The sequence below is a fragment of the Alligator sinensis genome, unplaced genomic scaffold (genome assembly GCF_000455745.1).
Source record: "Alligator sinensis unplaced genomic scaffold, ASM45574v1 scaffold54_1, whole genome shotgun sequence".
In the NCBI taxonomy this organism is placed as follows: Eukaryota; Metazoa; Chordata; order Crocodylia; family Alligatoridae; genus Alligator; species Alligator sinensis.
Window position 1 is genome coordinate 1644464 of NW_005841962.1, and position 17370 is coordinate 1661833.

The 17370-nt window shown below is 42.8% G+C and overlaps 1 protein-coding gene across 8 annotated transcripts in view; it reads left to right on the forward strand.

Annotated features, from left to right (window-relative positions):
• TMEM108 (transmembrane protein 108) overlaps window positions 1–17370 on the forward strand; it is a 273408-nt gene that overhangs the window by 140065 nt on the left and 115973 nt on the right. The gene's annotated exons all lie outside the window — the stretch shown is intronic.

Genomic DNA, 17370 nt, shown 5'->3' on the forward strand with positions numbered 1-17370 from the left:
CCATAGTTTCTGTTGAGTTCTTAGTGGAGAATGGAAAATAATTTTTAAAAAAGTGGCATGCAAAATATGATCACTGCTTATTATTTTTAGTTATATTTTGCAAAATCTACTTTGTCTATTTTACTGGTCTGCTTAACTATTTTATTTTAATGGAGTGAAATATTATTGGGGAATGCATTATCTTCAGAAGTTCAAATTCATACTACTTGAATTTGAAGTATAAAGGTGAGTGGGACTAGAAATTCTAGTCCAAAGGAGACAACTAGGTCATTATTGGAAAGTGATGCTTTCAATACACATGGTTAGCATGCAGGAATATAACTTTATCAGTCTGTATGAAATAACTAAGTATTAGCTGGTTTTCTAAATCACTGTAGGAGCATACTTCCTCTTATATTTGTTATCACAAGTGTGTCAACTCTTATTTATAATCTCTATACCACATAGGGGAAACCAGGGGTATGTCCACATTGCAGTCTAAGTATAACTAGACACATACCAAAGCTTTAACCTGGTGGATAATTTCCAGGTTTCCACAGAGCTCTGAACAGGCTGCAAAACCCATTGGCAATGATGGGAAATTACTCAGTTGCTAGTTTGCACTGAGTTCCATGCTGCAACATGTATAGTGTGAGTTTTAGGTGAGCTAGCTATCATTTAAGGGGAACAAACCTCAGCTGGTATAAACTGTCCATAGTTCAACTGACAGCTTAGAGTACCTGAAGACCTCTGTCAGGTTTTTACCCTTTTCTTCATGTGGAGTTCTACTTTACTACCTAAATAATCTAATTTAAGGCAGTAGGGTTGGCAGTAGGGTTACTTGTTAAGTAAGAACAATTTTGAGGAAAGGTATCAGGATCTAGCCTTTAACTGCTCTTAGAAACACTTTAACTGTATAGTGTGATAATTAGGAATATCATTGCTAGTTTAATTTAAACTGTGCACCTCAATATATGTGCTAAAACTGGACCCAACCCAGCCAATCTTACAGAGGCAAAATTCACTGACATCAGTAGAAATTTTGACTGGGCAACAATCCTCTCATTGTATGAAAGTATGAAAAAGAAATAGCTATAAATCAATTGTTAGACCAGCAATAAGAATAAAAGGAAAGTAATGTACATTAAATCTGTTGTAATATTTTAAGGCCATTCTAATCTTGTGATTCTCATCAAACACCAACATTTAGGAAGGCTCCACTTTTACAGTAAGTATGAAGTTTTGCATTAGCTTTATGTAGGCTCCCCTCTAATGGTAAACACTGGAAAATGCTTGTGGTACTGCACACCCAGTTACAAAACTTGCTGTTTAGTTCTGGTGCTTTCTTTGTTTGGATGGCATTTTGAGGTCTGATCTGTGTACAGAAAAACAATGAATTAGTAAAGGGGAAGAACAGGTGAACTGTGGGTGCATCTACCCATTTATTAATGTGCCTTAGATACTGCGCATTTAGTTTAGTATCTGCTTAATAATGTACTAACTAAATGCACAGGACCTAGAGTTACTGCGCAGTAGTGCCGGCGCATGATTATTTATTGACGTTTACTGTGCATTAACCTAATAACACTGCACAGTAGGCTGCCAGCACAGTTTTTGCTGTGACGTGCTACTGCACAGTGTTATTAAGCTAATGAGCAATAAGCGTCTCATGTAGACACGCACAGCATTGATATTCTGTGAATAAGAAGTGATGTTGCAAATACTTGTTTCGAAAGGGTGGAATATGAACATGCTATTTCTATTGCTTCATTTTCCTGTATGAATACAATGACACCAAATGCATCTAGCATTACCAAAACTGTTGGCTAAATATGTGGAGTTATCATAAGTATTTTTTTATTGTTTCTTTTTCATTGGTTGGTGTGTTTGGTTTTCTGGAGCCTAGGGAAAGGTTACTTGGAATTAAATAACCATGTCAAACTATTTTTCTTCTGTATGTCCAGTTGACAAGTTGCTTAAGCTAGTTTTTTTTTCAATTGTTCCCCTACCTGTATGACTCTTAAAAGAGTGCATTTTACTTAAAAAATGTTTCTACCTCTCTCATTGCATCTGTTGCACATGATCTAAATGTGGTAAAAAACATAAGGTGGTAGTTTTATGTTTCATCTGCACAAAAAAGAGAATCACTGCTACTATGCAGCAAAACAAAGAATACGTTTATGAGAACACATCAAATGAAAAAGTCCTCTGTTAGCTTGATTCAGCCTTGCCTATGCATTGTGTCCTCATTCATAACTGTTGAAGGAAACTCTACAATGTTTTCTTTCCTACATGGGAAAATGTTGAATTCTCTTTGCAGTGGCTATATGAGGTTTAGGGCTACGGAGAATTGGGCCCTGGATGCCTCTTTTTGTATGCAGTTACATTTCTAGTGTTCCAGCTATTTATTACCTCAGTCAAAAATTATGATGTTATAAACAAAGCTTTTATATTTATCACAGGACCTGTATCTAGAGAGACAAAAATCCTGTCTATACCAGCTACAGCCATGTTTGCTGTGGGTCTCAAGACTGTTTCCCTAAATGATGATGATTATTTTTTCTGAGCACAGTTTTAGATTTTTTTTAGAGACACCATATGAAAAAATGGGAGTCTGAAGTTAGAGCTATAAATTGTGCAGCAAGGCAGTTAAACCACTGCCCAGCCCACTAGGCCAGAATCTCATCACATCTCTACTATTCCTGGCCCGGTGACTGACCTGCTCAGTGACTTTTTGACCACTGCACCTCACTACTCTGTGACAATTTCCCCTTCCTCTCCCTGCCTCTGCTGTCTATAAAATGTTTTCAGGTCAGGGGTACCTCCAGCTACAATGGGGTCCCTAGGGGTGTGTATAATATTAAATAATAAAGGGGCTATTTAGGCATCTCACTTTCTTTTTCACAGGGTGAATTTGATTTAATCAAATAAATTTAAATTATGATTTAGATCACTGGTCAGGAGGCCTCAATTTAATAATTGTTTTCTACAAAAAGTGCATTCCTGTTTGTTATAACCTTAATATGTATTATTCACAACTCAGAGATAGATGTAGGTTTCATTTTTAGAAGGCACATGCTATACATTTTAAAGCAATGTTTTGATATTGCTCAGATTAATTTTGTAGCTATAGCAGAAAACTGATGATTTAGTTATTTTAGTTACCAAAGCTAATTGAAGCAGATACTTGTGAAGTCATAGATTCATAGACATAGGGTTGGAAGGGACCTAAGTAGATCATCAAGTCCAACTCCCTGCCCTGGGCAGGAGAGAATACTGGGCTCAAATGACCCTAGCTAGGCCAAGCCTCCTCTTAAAGACCCCCAAGGTAGGAGCCAGCACTACTTCCCTTGGAAGTTGGTTCCAGATCTTAGCTGCCCTGACTGTGAAACAGAGTCTTCTAATGTCCAGCCTGAACCTACTGTCAAACAACTTATGGCCGTTATTCCTTGTTACTCCAGGAGGTGCACGGGTTAACAGGGTCTCTCCTATTCCCCACTGGTCCCCCCTGGTAAGTTTGTAGACTGCCACTAGATCCCCTCTCAGCCTTCTCTTTTGAGGGCTGAACAGGTTCAAGTCCCATAGCCTCTCCTCATAGAGTCTGCCCTGCTGTCCCCGGATCATGCGAGTGGTCCTCCTCTGGACCCTTTCGACGCTGGCCACATCTCTCCTAAAGTGCAGCACCCAGAACTGGATGCAGTACTCCAACTGTGGCCTGACCAGTGTTGCATAGAGGGGGAGGATCACCTCCTTGGCCCTGCTTGTGATGCATCTATGGATGCATCACAAGGTGCGGTTGGCCTTATTGACTGCGTCCTCACATTGGTGGCCCATGTTCATTTTGAAATCTATAATGACTCCAAGATCTCTTACTGCCACTGTGCTTTCGAGAAGGGAGTTCCCCAACCTATAAGTACGCTGCTGGTTCTTACTGCCCAAGTGCAGTACCCTGCACTTGTCAGTATTGAATCCCATCTTATTCTCATTCGCCCACCCCTGTAACCTGTCCAGGTCCAGCTGTATCCTGTCCCTTCCTTCTAGCGTGCCCACCTCTCCCCAGATGTTGGTGTCATCAGCAAATTTGAACAAGGTGCTTTTCACCCCCTCATCCAAGTCACTAATAAAGAGATTAAACGGTGCGGGCCCAAGGACCAAGACTTGGGGGACCCCACTGCCCACGTCCCTCCAGGTCGAATATGACCCATCCACCACCACTGTCTGGGTGTGGTCCCTCAGCCAATTTGCGACCCATCTGACTATGTAGGCATCAGTGCCATAGTCACCTAACTTTTTCATGAGAATGGGGTGGGAGACAGTGTCAAAGGCCTTCCTGAAGTCCAGAAAGACTAATTCCACCACGACATCTGCGTCCAATGATTTTGTGACCTGATCGTAGAAGGCAATCAGGTTGGTCTGACAGGACCTGCCCCTAATAAACCCATGCTGGTTGCCCCTGAGCATCGTCCCCCCTGCTGGTCCTTCCCAGATGTGCTCCTGGATAATCTTCTCAAAGAGCTTCCCCAGGATTGAAGTAAGACTAACGGGCCTATAGTTCCTCGGGTCCTCCCTCCTCTCTTTTTTGAAAATGGGGACCACATTGGCCCTCTTCCAGTCGTCTGGCACCTGGCCAGAGCACCATGAGTGCTCATGGGGGCTAGGGACAGACATTACACATAAACCCATTTAAGTGATCAGAAGCTGGTTTAAACCTGCAACAGAACAGATGTTCAGTGCTCATAAACCAGTTTCAAAATGGCTGAAACTGACTTGAGATAAACCTGGTTGAATGTAGTACCAGACTTAACTGATTTGGGTCAAACCAATTTATGCAATGTCTGTCCTAGACCCCTCCCTGGTTTAACTTAAACCAGAGTCCCCCAGCATCCCAGATGTTTTGCAGCCCTGGGTGTGGCAGGGCACAGTTGGTGCCTGCTACTTTAAGAGCGGAGCCAAGCAGCCAGCAGGTGCTTGATTGTGGTGGCCATTTTAGATCTCTGGCCGCCTATATAAACAGGGCAGTTCGCTGCTGGCAAGGGAGGCAGCAACATTGCCTGGCTGCAAGGCTTCATGTATTATCCTGGAGGTATGGGCAGGAGCTGTAGGGGATGGTTTGGAGGCTCCTGATCCTGGGCATGACCTAAAACTGCACCCTGCCAGGAGTGGGTGGCCTGGTGGGGCTCTCAGTGGTGCAGGAGCCCCCAGGAAATTCCAGGCCAGTTACCACCCCGATGAAAGGTGGGTAGGGCATCTTGACCCCCAGCCCTTACCTTCAGGTGGGTCATGCAACATCAGAGGTAATTGGGGCCAGGCACTGCTGCGTCCACCTGAGCCCTGTGGAGTGTAGGACCCTAGAGAAAGGTAGTTGGGGCCAGGCACAGCTACGGACACCTGAGCCCACTGGGGAGGGAAGCCCCGTAGCCCCAGTCAGGGGGGCGGAGATGTGGAGCCCCAGTGAGGAGGTGACCCCAGTGAGGGGGCAGTGTGGAGTCCCAGTGAGGGGGTGTGAGGAGCCCCAGTGATAGGGAAGCCCCAGTGAGGGGGCGGAGATGAGGAGGAACCATATGTAAGGGGAGTAGGCCAAGGCATGTCTCCGGATGCTTGAGGCTGTAATTTGGGCTGGAGGCCAAGGAAGGGGGCTCAGTCTGAGAGATAGGGGTGAGTCCTGACCCCAGTAAGTCCTCCACCGCTGGGAGGCCGAGTGTGGGTTGAAAGTAAGACCTATAGTTGAGCACAATGACCTGCTGCTCTGGGTGGGGGGGGGGGGGGGGGGGGGGGGGTCCCCACAACGTCAGTAGGTAACCAGTTCCAACACTTGACCACCCTTATAGTCCCTAAATTCCTCCTAATCTCCAACCTAAATTTCCTTTGTTGTAGCTTGAGGCCATTGTTCCTAATCTTGTCTCCAGTGAAAAGCCCATCTCCATTCTCTCTACAACTGCCTTCTAGGTATTTGAAGACTTATTAAGCACTCCTTTAGTCTTCTCTTCTCCAGACTAATTAAACCTAGTTCTTTCAGCTTCTCCTCAAAAGTTATGCCTCCTAAGCCACTAATAATTCTTGTCACACTCCACTGGACTCTTTCCAATCTGTCCACATCTGTCTTGAACTGTAGGTCCCAAAGCTGGACACCAGGTAAAGCCTCACTAGTTCCAAATAGAGCAGGATGATCACAGGAAGAAAAACACGCCCCGTGTTACACAAAAAGAAAGCAAAGAAATGCAAAATGGCTGAAACTGACTTGAGATAAACCTGGTTGAATGTAGTACCAGACTTAACTGATTTGGGTCAAACCAATTTATGCAATGTCTGTCCTAGACCCCTCCCTGGTTTAACTTAAACCAGAGTCCCCCAGCATCCCAGATGTTTTGCAGCCCTGGGTGTGGCAGGGCACAGGCTGGGCATGACCTAAAACTGCACCCTGCCAGGAGTGGGTGGCCTGGTGGGGCTCTCAGTGGTGCAGGAGCCCCCAGGAAATTCCAGGCCAGTTACCACCCCGATGAAAGGTGGGTAGGGCATCTTGACCCCCAGCCCTTACCTTCAGGTGGGTCATGCAACATCAGAGGTAATTGGGGCCAGGCACTGCTGCGTCCACCTGAGCCCTGTGGAGTGTAGGACCCTAGAGAAAGGTAGTTGGGGCCAGGCACAGCTACGGACACCTGAGCCCACTGGGGAGGGAAGCCCCGTAGCCCCAGTCAGGGGGGCGGAGATGTGGAGCCCCAGTGAGGAGGTGACCCCAGTGAGGGGGCAGTGTGGAGTCCCAGTGAGGGGGTGTGAGGAGCCCCAGTGATAGGGAAGCCCCAGTGAGGGGGCGGAGATGAGGAGGAACCATATGTAAGGGGAGTAGGCCAAGGCATGTCTCCGGATGCTTGAGGCTGTAATTTGGGCTGGAGGCCAAGGAAGGGGGCTCAGTCTGAGAGATAGGGGTGAGTCCTGACCCCAGTAAGTCCTCCACCGCTGGGAGGCCGAGTGTGGGTTGAAAGTAAGACCTATAGTTGAGCACAATGACCTGCTGCTCTGGGTGGGGGGTGAGAGTCCCCATGAGACCCCAGAGGGGGGAGAGTCCCCGTGAGGCCTCGGAGACCAGTCATGGTGTGAGTTAAGAATGCTGTGGTGAGGGGACTAGAAAGGAGGCGGAGATGAGGAGCCCTGGAGGCAGTGGGGAAACCAGAGGGCTGGGAGCCCAGTATGACTAAGTATATAGAGTTGCCCTGGAAGGAGCCAGGGCAAGCTTAGGCCTGGTCAGGTAATTGGTTGGCCACTACTCCGGTGAGGGTCGTGGGAGAGGCCCAAAAGACGGTACATCTGCCACCCAAGGTATGAACTAGTTAAAGCCTATGACCTAAGGTGCCCACTCCAAGAAAGAAGCAAGGCAGTATAAGTTGTCAACGCGTGAAAGAGACCCTGTGAGAGAGGGTGAAGTGTGAGAGGCCCAAGTGAGAGGAAGGTGGTTTGAATGTGAGTGTGTCTGAGGCCTGACAACAAGGCCTAACCTTGGTCTGGCTGTAGTCCAGGAGCAGTGTGTCATCTGGATGCCATCTGCGAGGCTTGGGCTGCAGTGTAGGGGAGGAACGGAGCTGCAGATAGTGCCACCTGGCATCGGGGCAAGAATGGGCAGCCTCCCACCTTAATTAATATCCTGATTAATTAACAAGAAGGCATGGCAGGAGAGACAGGTGGGTGGTGTGTTCAAAGTGAGGTGGGGAAACTAGCACTGTGGCTAGTCAGGGAGCCCCACTTTGCCAAACTGGGCAGGGCTCTCTGCTCCAGAGCAGGGTTTGCCCCACCCCTCTGCTCCCTAGCTGGAGCTTCAGCAGAGACTGCAGGCACAACAGAATCTGCCTGGCTTCCTCCTGCCACCCCCACCCTACTTAAGCAGGGATTCCTTTCCCACAGCACAAACCATAGCCAGCATGTGGTCTGCTAGCTAATGCTGAGAGGTATCTGTGTAAGGCAGACAAGACAAAGGCAGACAGGATATTGTCCACTTAGGGCTTTTTGGAACTAATCAACAGGTAGCTGATAATGTCCCTCCATTCCTTCCTTGGAAAAAGTTGTTTAAGAAGAGCTTGAACTAACGAGGGAGGCTTTTGTTTTCTTGATGGTCTGATAAAATGCTCTGTTATCAACTCCCTGCTGGCTCCCTCTCTGGTCAGGGACAGCGAGGTGGGGGAACCTCTCCCTACTCAGAGTACCCTGCTGGGGCCTGGCCATGCCTCCCTCAGCTCAGCACTGTAGAAGGGAAGGGAGGGCTACTCTAGCACCCCCTGGCTTCTAGCCTGAACCACTACAGGCACGTGCTGCATTTCTTCAGTCCAGATGGAATTTTTGTACAGTTGCAAACTGGTTAGACTAACCTGCAAAGATTGAATCAGTTCACACTCAGGCTTTTTAATGTCTGTCCCTAGCCTGGGAAGTGAACTATGGATATTTGGGGGATATTTTTGCCACACTGTATTAGGAGGACAACAACAACCATTACCAAAAACAACAAAAATTTAAATTGTTTTAACTAAAACAACAAGCTTATGTATTTTGGATATTTTTCTTCAACAACAAACATGTATAATTATTTTAACAAAGCAAACATATGTATTTTTGAATTTTTAACTATTTTAGTTATAAATGTGAAATGTGTTTTTAACAAAAATTAAATAGATTATTTTAGCCTGGTCAACATGAGAAACTTAAATACTTGCAGAGAGACTATAGGGCTGATAGTTAGGTAATCAGGTCTGTTATCTCTCATTTCCATATACTGCTGTTAAGAAGGAGGTTATCTCTGGGGACAGAAATCCACAGTTTGAGAACTGAAACTAAGCATCACAGAGATGCTTAATGGGATCTTCTAGACTGAGCACTGAGTCGTATTAGGTAGAGTGGTTTTCTTTAATCTTTACTAATCAATAGAGGAGCCAATGGGAACCCCATAAGATTGGGCCTCTAATATAGTTCTTGGCCTGTGTGACCTAAAACTTTTCTAAAAAGGTTACATGAATACATTATCTCAAACAGTATATAATTAGAAGTTATAATCTCTATTCCATGATGATATCTTTGAGCTTTAACATATCCTAAATTAAAACCATCTTTATGTAGGTTTATTTTTCTAAAAAGCATCTTAACAAAAAAAATAAAAAATAGAAATAAATTTTAAAAAATGATTTAAATAAAAAATCTGATTAAATTTTTTTTTAAATCACTTTTTCTGACTAGTAAGAGCTGGTAGTTGCTCAGTACTTGTGGAAATCAAGGGGAACGAGGATGTCTAACTATGCCTGTAAGAGATGAACCCTACACTCTTAATAAACTTACAGAAGCCATCATGGTGATCCAGAGGAAGGTTTTGTAAATTATTCTAATATGATTCTTAAACAGAATACTTGCTTTCACATTGGTGAGGAGAATCGTGCTGAAATCATGTTAGGAACTGTCTGTGGCTAAGGACAGAAATCACACATTAACTAGTATAAGTGATCACAAACCGGTTCAAATCTGTAACACAACAGGGCTAGGGACAGACATTACACATAAACTGGTTTAAGTGATCAGAAACTGGTTTAAACCTGTAACAGAACAGATGTTCAATGCACATAAATTAGTTTGAAAATGGCTAAAGCTGGTTTGAGAGATACCTGGTTGAATGTAGTATCAGACTTAACTGACTTGGGTCAAACCTCTTTATGCAATGTCTTTCCCAGACCCCTGTCTGCTTTAAGTTAAATCAGACTCCACCCGCATCCCAGCATGCTCTCTGGCTGGGCGGAGCTCTCTGTTCCACAGCAGAGCTGGCCCCTCCCCTCTGCTTCCTGGCTGGAGCTCCGGCAAAGACTGCAGGTGTCTACCTGGCTTCTCCTGCTCTCCCTCCCCACCCCCACTCCCTGCTAAGCAGGGATTCCACTGTACCCTCTGCCTTACACAGGCACACAACATTAGCTAGCAGACCACATACTGGCTACGGTCCATGCTGTGGCAGACAGGACAAAGGCAGAATCAACAGGTAGCTGGTAATGTCCCTCTGTTGTTTTCTTAATGGGGTGATGAACACTTAGTTAGGGATGATAAACACTGTTGTCAATTCCCTGCTGGACTGGTCAGGAGATGAGGGAACCTCTCCCTAATCAGAGTGTCCTGTGGGGCCTGGCCATGCCCCCCTCAGGTCAGCACTGTGAAAGGGAAGGCAGGGCTGGTCTAGTGCCCCCTGCCTTCTAGCTTGAGCCAACGCAGGCATGTGCCTGCATTTTTTCAGTCCAGAAGGAATGTCTGCACGGTTACAAACTGGGTTAAGCTAGTCAGGTTAGACTAACATGCAAAGATTAGTCTGATCTCAGTTACCAAGAGAGACCGTCAGTTAAAACAATATGCAGACACGTTTGGCCCTGGACAGGGATTTTGGGTGTTGCTACTTTACCTCTTAATGATTCATAATTTATAAATAACTTATTAAACATGTACTAGATCTCCAAAGCAGCACTGCTTTCAAACTGCATTTTCAAAGATACTAGCAAGCTTAAATCTCCAAGAAGTTTAAAAAAACTTAAAACGAATTAAAAAAAAAAGATTTTTGCAATGGGATTCTTGGTTAGTGAGTGCTTTTAAGTCACTTGCTGGATTGTGATGATGAGCACCAATTAAAGCAAAACATGTGTCCACAATTTGCTGCCATTTGTTCCAGGCACATATTTATGGATGAAGTTTGTTGCCTCTGTAATGATGAACATGCAAATGATTTTCCCATGAGGCTGTGCAATATCCATTTTTTACAAAAACCTAATGTGGCGATTGAAGCCCTGCAGCATGAACCACAATATGTCTGCATTTTCTGTAATAAAACATGCGCACTATAATTTACTGTAGATGCACTTTCCACACAGGAATTTTAAGTTGGATATAAACTAGAGGAAAAATGCAAGTGGAAAAAAAGCAACTGATGAAGCCTTTTGTTCACAAGCTGTGAAATTAGGCTTCTCTCTTCAGGCATATATTTTCCTGAAAACTGCAAGATATTTCTCCACTTTAATTCAGTAGGTTCTGAATGGACATGCCTCACTGTAGTATCTGGAAGATAAATGCAAGTGAATAACATAGTTAAAAGTGTTTCTAAATGCTGTTGCCATGTGGTGCATTTCCAAGCATCATCTCATTTTTCCAGGTTATGGGCCTGACATAATGCCCACTCTAGACAATAGAACAATTTCCACGTTTAGATCCCAGAGGCACTATAAAGCTGACTACTTTCCTGGCATTGTTCTTATTCAGTTTTATGGGAGGTCAGTAGAAAGAAGCCTCAGGACTGATGGTCTGAAAGTGGAGATCAAGAGTGTATATATAACACATTGGTTTTTTTCAAACACTAACTTAATATTTACTTGGATCTTTTTCTTTCCTGCTGCCAGGCTTATTGCACTGGATTCCAGTAAAAGCCATAGTCTAGAAGCCCTGGTTTGTAGAGCCATGTATAGAAGCTGAGATATTTATCCATCTGGATCCTGCTCTGATCTTTCCTTTTTTGTATCCTTGTAACAAGCTATTTAGCAGAATTCGTAGATTCGTTGAAATCTGACAGGGCTGCACTGTGAGCACTTCTGCTGTCGCTTCAAACTTGTGATCTTTGGGTTGTCAACTGTGCACCTTGGCACCTGCACTACCCCAGCCCCCTCTGCTCTGATACTGCTATTAGATGTTGTTTTTCAGACTGTTTTACACACAGAGTTCACTTCCGTTTTCAAAGGATATTATTGTTTTTCTTCTATTATCACACAAGCCCTGCAGCTCCCTAAACAAAATGGCCTTGATTGACTGTACCTTGTAACGTGGAATATCCACCTTGCTCTGAATGCTGGTTATGGGGCTCATTTTTAAACTTCTGAACCTTTATATATTCCTACTTATTCAATTGGCGTGAAGTTCATTCGCTGTGTGGCAGTCCACCCCAAACCACTGCTTTGTTAAGTCTATCTTAAACATTGGGGTGGGTGATTTATTTCCATACATGTCTGAAAAGAGAGAAATTTTGATGAAATGTGTGTCAACCAAAGGATGATTCTGAGGGCGTTCTCTAAAATCTGAGCCCCATTAACAGCTGATGACTCTGACTGCTATTTCTATTATTGCTCACTCTATAAATAAATTAATCCATGATGTTCATTTTAAAGATCCTGGAGATTATTTGATGCAGATCATTAGGAGTTTGTTTCTATCATTCAGAGGACTATTCTCGTTATTTTCTGTTCAGAATAATGTGTGTTAGCCTTAGTGAACAGTGTTATCTGGAGGGGTTATCCAGCAAGAGATTCCATCTGTTTTACTCAAAACTTGGAAACGTAAACAGCCCCTGGGCACACCGTGCAGCATGTACAAGGCTTCTTGGGATACTACTGAGTTTGAGCATTAGTATCCAAGTCACATGGCTTGGTGACAGCCTGCCCATCAGGCAGCTCACAGCAAGCAATAATATGTACTTGCTTCAGTTGAAGATGGTTGTTTGTTTCCCAGTTACAACTGCACCATTTTAAGAGAAGCAGCTGTCATTCTTAGTACCCTGCTTGGGCATGAAAGCCCATTCTCTGCTCAGATACTGTGATTTTTCCTTTGGAAAAAAAAGAATCCAGATGATCTTTTCAAAAGAGTATTTAAAAGTTAACTGAAATGAGTTATGAATTAAATGTGCATGTGTTTCCAAATGTGTACCAAGCAGTTCCTTGTATTTCAAATGGGTGTATAGATTCATAGATCACATGGCATATTTCTGTTCATTGGTTAATGAGTCTAACTCTTAGAATCAGGTTCTGGATATAAATACTTGTAATGATGTACTTGCAGTTTGAGTCCATTAATATTCGCAGGATTTGCTTTAAGTTTTGTTGGTTTGATGACCATTCTTGGCAGTAAACATCTTCATTAGAAAAAATTTCACAGAGCAAACAGAGCTGGTGCTAGTTCATTATAAAGTATGATTAGATATATGTGGAAAAATATTTTACATTATTCATAATTAATACTGTTGATTAATTAGGGCTCATAGGCAGAGGTGATATCTTTTATGAGACCAACAGGATTTTGTGAAAATAAATCTTTAATTGCAAGCTTTTGGGCACAAACACTTTTCATCAAGCATCAGAGAAAAGATTGTAACAGTTCTCCTGGGTAGAAATGAAAGTTCATATTTCATAGTATTTCACAGAGGAGTCAATAGATGGAAAAACCCTCTGGGCAGCAGTTCCTAGCTGGTAAGTAGTGTCAGCTCTCCTGTGAGGATCTGTGATGATGCAAATCACCTTGGACAAAGGCAGGAGCAGGATCTTAGGTTTCAGGTGGTCACAGTTGTTTCCTGCTTGGGAAAATATGAAGATTTAATTAAAAAATTAGCTGAAATTACTACCCCAAAATGACTGGTGTATTGTGAAAAATACTCCACTATTCTTGTTGATTCATTGAAAAACATGGGGATGGAAAATAGGACCTGCAGCTATTGATATTTTTTTCAGGCTCTAGTTTAAATCCTTGACAGTGAATTTGGTATTAAAAGCCAATAGACAGTTGGATTACTACATGGCCTCTTTTTATCCACGACAGGCAATTTATGCATTTGCACACAAAATCTGATAGTTTGATAGAGTTCTTTGTGTAAAGCATCTTCATTTTTATGCTTATATTGGCTCTGTTTGTATTCGAACCCCGAAGGTTTTCAAAATTAATGAGAATGTGCACAGCCTCCCACTATTCATATTCTTCGAGCATTCTTGCGATGGAAATGGGCCTTTTTATCTACAACTTCCATGTCTATTATGCTAGAACATTGAGAAATATTAGAATATATATTTACCCAAATCAGAATATGCAGCAAAGATTTTGTTTTAAAATTCCTTGCACTCTTGTTAAATTGTTTGATAAAGGAGAAATGAACCCATAATATTCTTTTAACTTTCTACTAAAGCACCTATATCTTTGTCCTTAAACACTTCCCACAAAACTCCACAATAAAACTTTCTAATCTTCTATTTTAGATTTAGCATTAATTCTCTCAAGTCTTACCAGAGATTGTAGAGGTGAGTATGAAATAGGCAAGAGTATGAATTTTGTCGCCTTTTTTTTTTTTTTTTTTAAGGTCCATCCATCTGTCACTAATAAAAATCAACTTGAGGAGCAGTGACTGATCGGAATGTGCAGTCATGTGTGTGTTTGTGTCTTGAGGCACATGATATCAGGCCAAGTGGAGGATGTAATGTCACTGATAGGCAACCGGGAGCCTGGAGACCAGGAAATGCTGGCACCCTTCAGTTCAGTGGCAAAACTCTTATCAGCGTCTGTAGGCCTAGAGTGTTGCCCCTTTCTTTTGTTTCTATCCACAATACAAGGGCACAAGCATTTTGTTTGACATTACAGCAGCCAAGTCTCAATGCAGCAAAGCACTTCAATATGTGAGTAGTCCCAGTAGCATCAAACAGACTCCCCATGTGGAAGAACTGAGCATGTGCTTAAATGCTTTCAGGCATTTTGTGGCCTCAGTGATGTGTGATAATAGAATTCTTATGGCAGCAAAGACGTAGGCATTTTCCGTACATGAATATCCCATTATCCATTAGGATCATGTTACTACAGAGAATTCAGAAAGAATTATTCATTGCTGGACCTTTACTATCCATTGTTATCAGATATTCCTTTTGTCTGAGCTGCCATGTGTATGTTCATTGACAGAATAATTTATATATCTTTTGTATTTAGACTTTGGGTGGTTTTTTTCATGTGCTAAAATGTATTTGATTTTTGCAGTGCCTTTATTAATCATTCTTCTCTTGTTTTATGAATCATTTCTTTGGAACAGGGAGACATTTAAAACTATGCTGATTTTCCCAGCTTTGACATAAACCATTGCTGTAAGGCTGTTGTAGCCAAGTAATCTGGAAACAAATACACAAAAACCAAGTGCAGTAGTCCAAACTGATCACTGGAAAAACCATGTCCCCATAATATCTTTTCCAGCCCTAGTTATAATAAAATGGTATGTCTCCTCTCCAATCTGTTATTATGGATCACTTGTCTACTTCAAGGCAGGAATTGCAGAGGAATTTTACCTATATACTCTAGGAACTGAATAGGAATACAATCTCTGTGATGATGGTAATAGATACTTATTATTTATGCAGTACAGTATATATTCAGAGCACTGTGCAAACATTAATCTAGAAATTGAAAAGTAAATTTAGACTCCAGCCTAGCATTTTATAAAAGAAAGTGGAGGGGAGGGGTCTCTGTTTAGCACCTTTTAAATTATTTGGGAGCAGCCCAGACTTCTTCAGAGCTTTCCATGAGCCTCATATATGGGACAGCATGTTAGATCTCTTGCGCTACCCTATATGCCTCTTTTTGACTGAGTCACAATCTTCCTCTCAGTTCTTTCAGTTCTCCTGGGCAAATGGGTCATACGCTGTGCTAGCCTTGTAGCTGACTCAGTGTTAGCCCCTTGATGTGCTGGTAAGCATTGGAGGAGTGGCGGCAGGGCTCAGCCCTGTTTTATCCATTCCTACCCACACGTGCACAGGTGACATGATGACAGCAGGAAGGCTGCTATCACCTTCTTCCTCTCCTTCTCCCCTCCACCCCCACAACTCATGCCCCATGTATTGTTTGTTTTGGTACAACATTGGTACCAAAATTGGTACAAAAATACTCCTTCCAGAGGAGTAAAGGGGAGATTTGGGCCAGGTACAGACGTTACACTTTAACTAGTATAAGTGATCAGAAACTGTTCTATACCCATAACAGAACAGAAGTTCAGCCCATTAAACTGGTCTATACCTGTAACAGAGCAGAACTTTGGCACATGTGGACTGGTTTAAAAATTGTGAAATCTGGTCTAAGGATTTGCCCTCTCCCCACCAAAAGGCATCCCACCAAAATGATGAAATCTAGTCTAAGGATTGCCTTCTCCCCACCGAAAGGCAAATGTGTGTTCTGTTCACTGTAGATCTAAACTACATTGCTTACAGAAAACCACATAATTTAGATTGATTCTGCCTCCGGCTTTTTGAATGTGTGTATCTAGCCATCGTGCTCTATAACTGCTCTGTTTCAGGCTCATGTGATAGGCCACAATTTGGTCCTTCGTCCTAAAAAATACATGGTCTTTAGGGAGATTTCTGATATGCTGCGTGGGAGAGGGAATAGTTTAATTTCATTCAAGCACTTCTAGCGATGGAGAGACTGCAGTCTGATCGGACACCTGTCCTGCATTGCTTCCCTAGAGTGAATTATGCAACTGGGTCTGTTTACCATGTAAAATTTGGGGTGAATGATTCACATCAGCCTGAGAACAGCGTCTGTCTCTTAGAGAAGAGTTCAATGCACTGCAGATGCCTTCTAAAAATGTTGTGGTGGTCCATTTATTGGCAGTGTTATCTATGTCCTGTTCTTACTCCGGGTAGCTGTGGCATGTAAATTGCTCTCTAACTAATGTAGTACTCAATACATATACATACATAAGTCTGACAGGTTCTCTGCACATGGAGGTAAAGATTTACACATTGACTGTGGAAATCGAGCAGTTCAGTAGACTCTCTCACTGCAATTCAACCTGGAGAACTTCCATGCTGCTAGCAAGGGCATAAGAATATCTCATAGCCCTGAAGAATATTGGTCTAAGCAGCATGATAGCCAGTGTTGTTGCTAGTTATAAATCAGTGTAAAGGTGCTTAAAAGAGGTTGAAAATATGTGCGTCTCCACAAGACCCTACATCACATCTTATTGTTGTTTCAGAGTGAATGATAGAATGTAAGTGACAGTACTTTTCTCTAAAGTGTATGGAACCCAGCAGGGTTACTAGTTATAAGTCTATCCTGTAAATCCTAGGGCTTTTCTGCAGCTGGCTTTTCTTGCAGCCAGGCAGTGAGAATCTCTCAGTACTTTAACATCAAGTTTCTGATTCTTTATGCATTTGAAAAAGTCCCTGTTTCTTGAAGTGAGTCTCCCTTGGGAAAGGGAATGATGATTTTGCAATATGTTGTAAAGCATCGGATGTCACAGCCTCCTATACGGGCTGCAAATTCATTACAGAATCACAGCTTCTCATGGCTGAGGGCATTAACAATTAACATGCAGACACTATAATTAAGATGTCAAAGAGAAAAACAGGAGATGAAGATCACAAACAATGAAAGCACCTGACAAGTGGGCAGCAGTAAGAATATGCTTACAGGGAAAGCCACTTGTTCTCTCTTTGCAAATAAGAGGAATAATTTCAACTTCAAAGAATCATGTGGGAGGGTAAGAGAGAAGAAGGTTCCCCACCTCACAATCTGTTCCTCCCTGCCCTTATAGGTAGAGTGGAGCAGTTCTCCCCCATTTGAATGCTTTTGACTTCATTACCAGTTGGGTTTTGGCACTTTTGTTTCCTT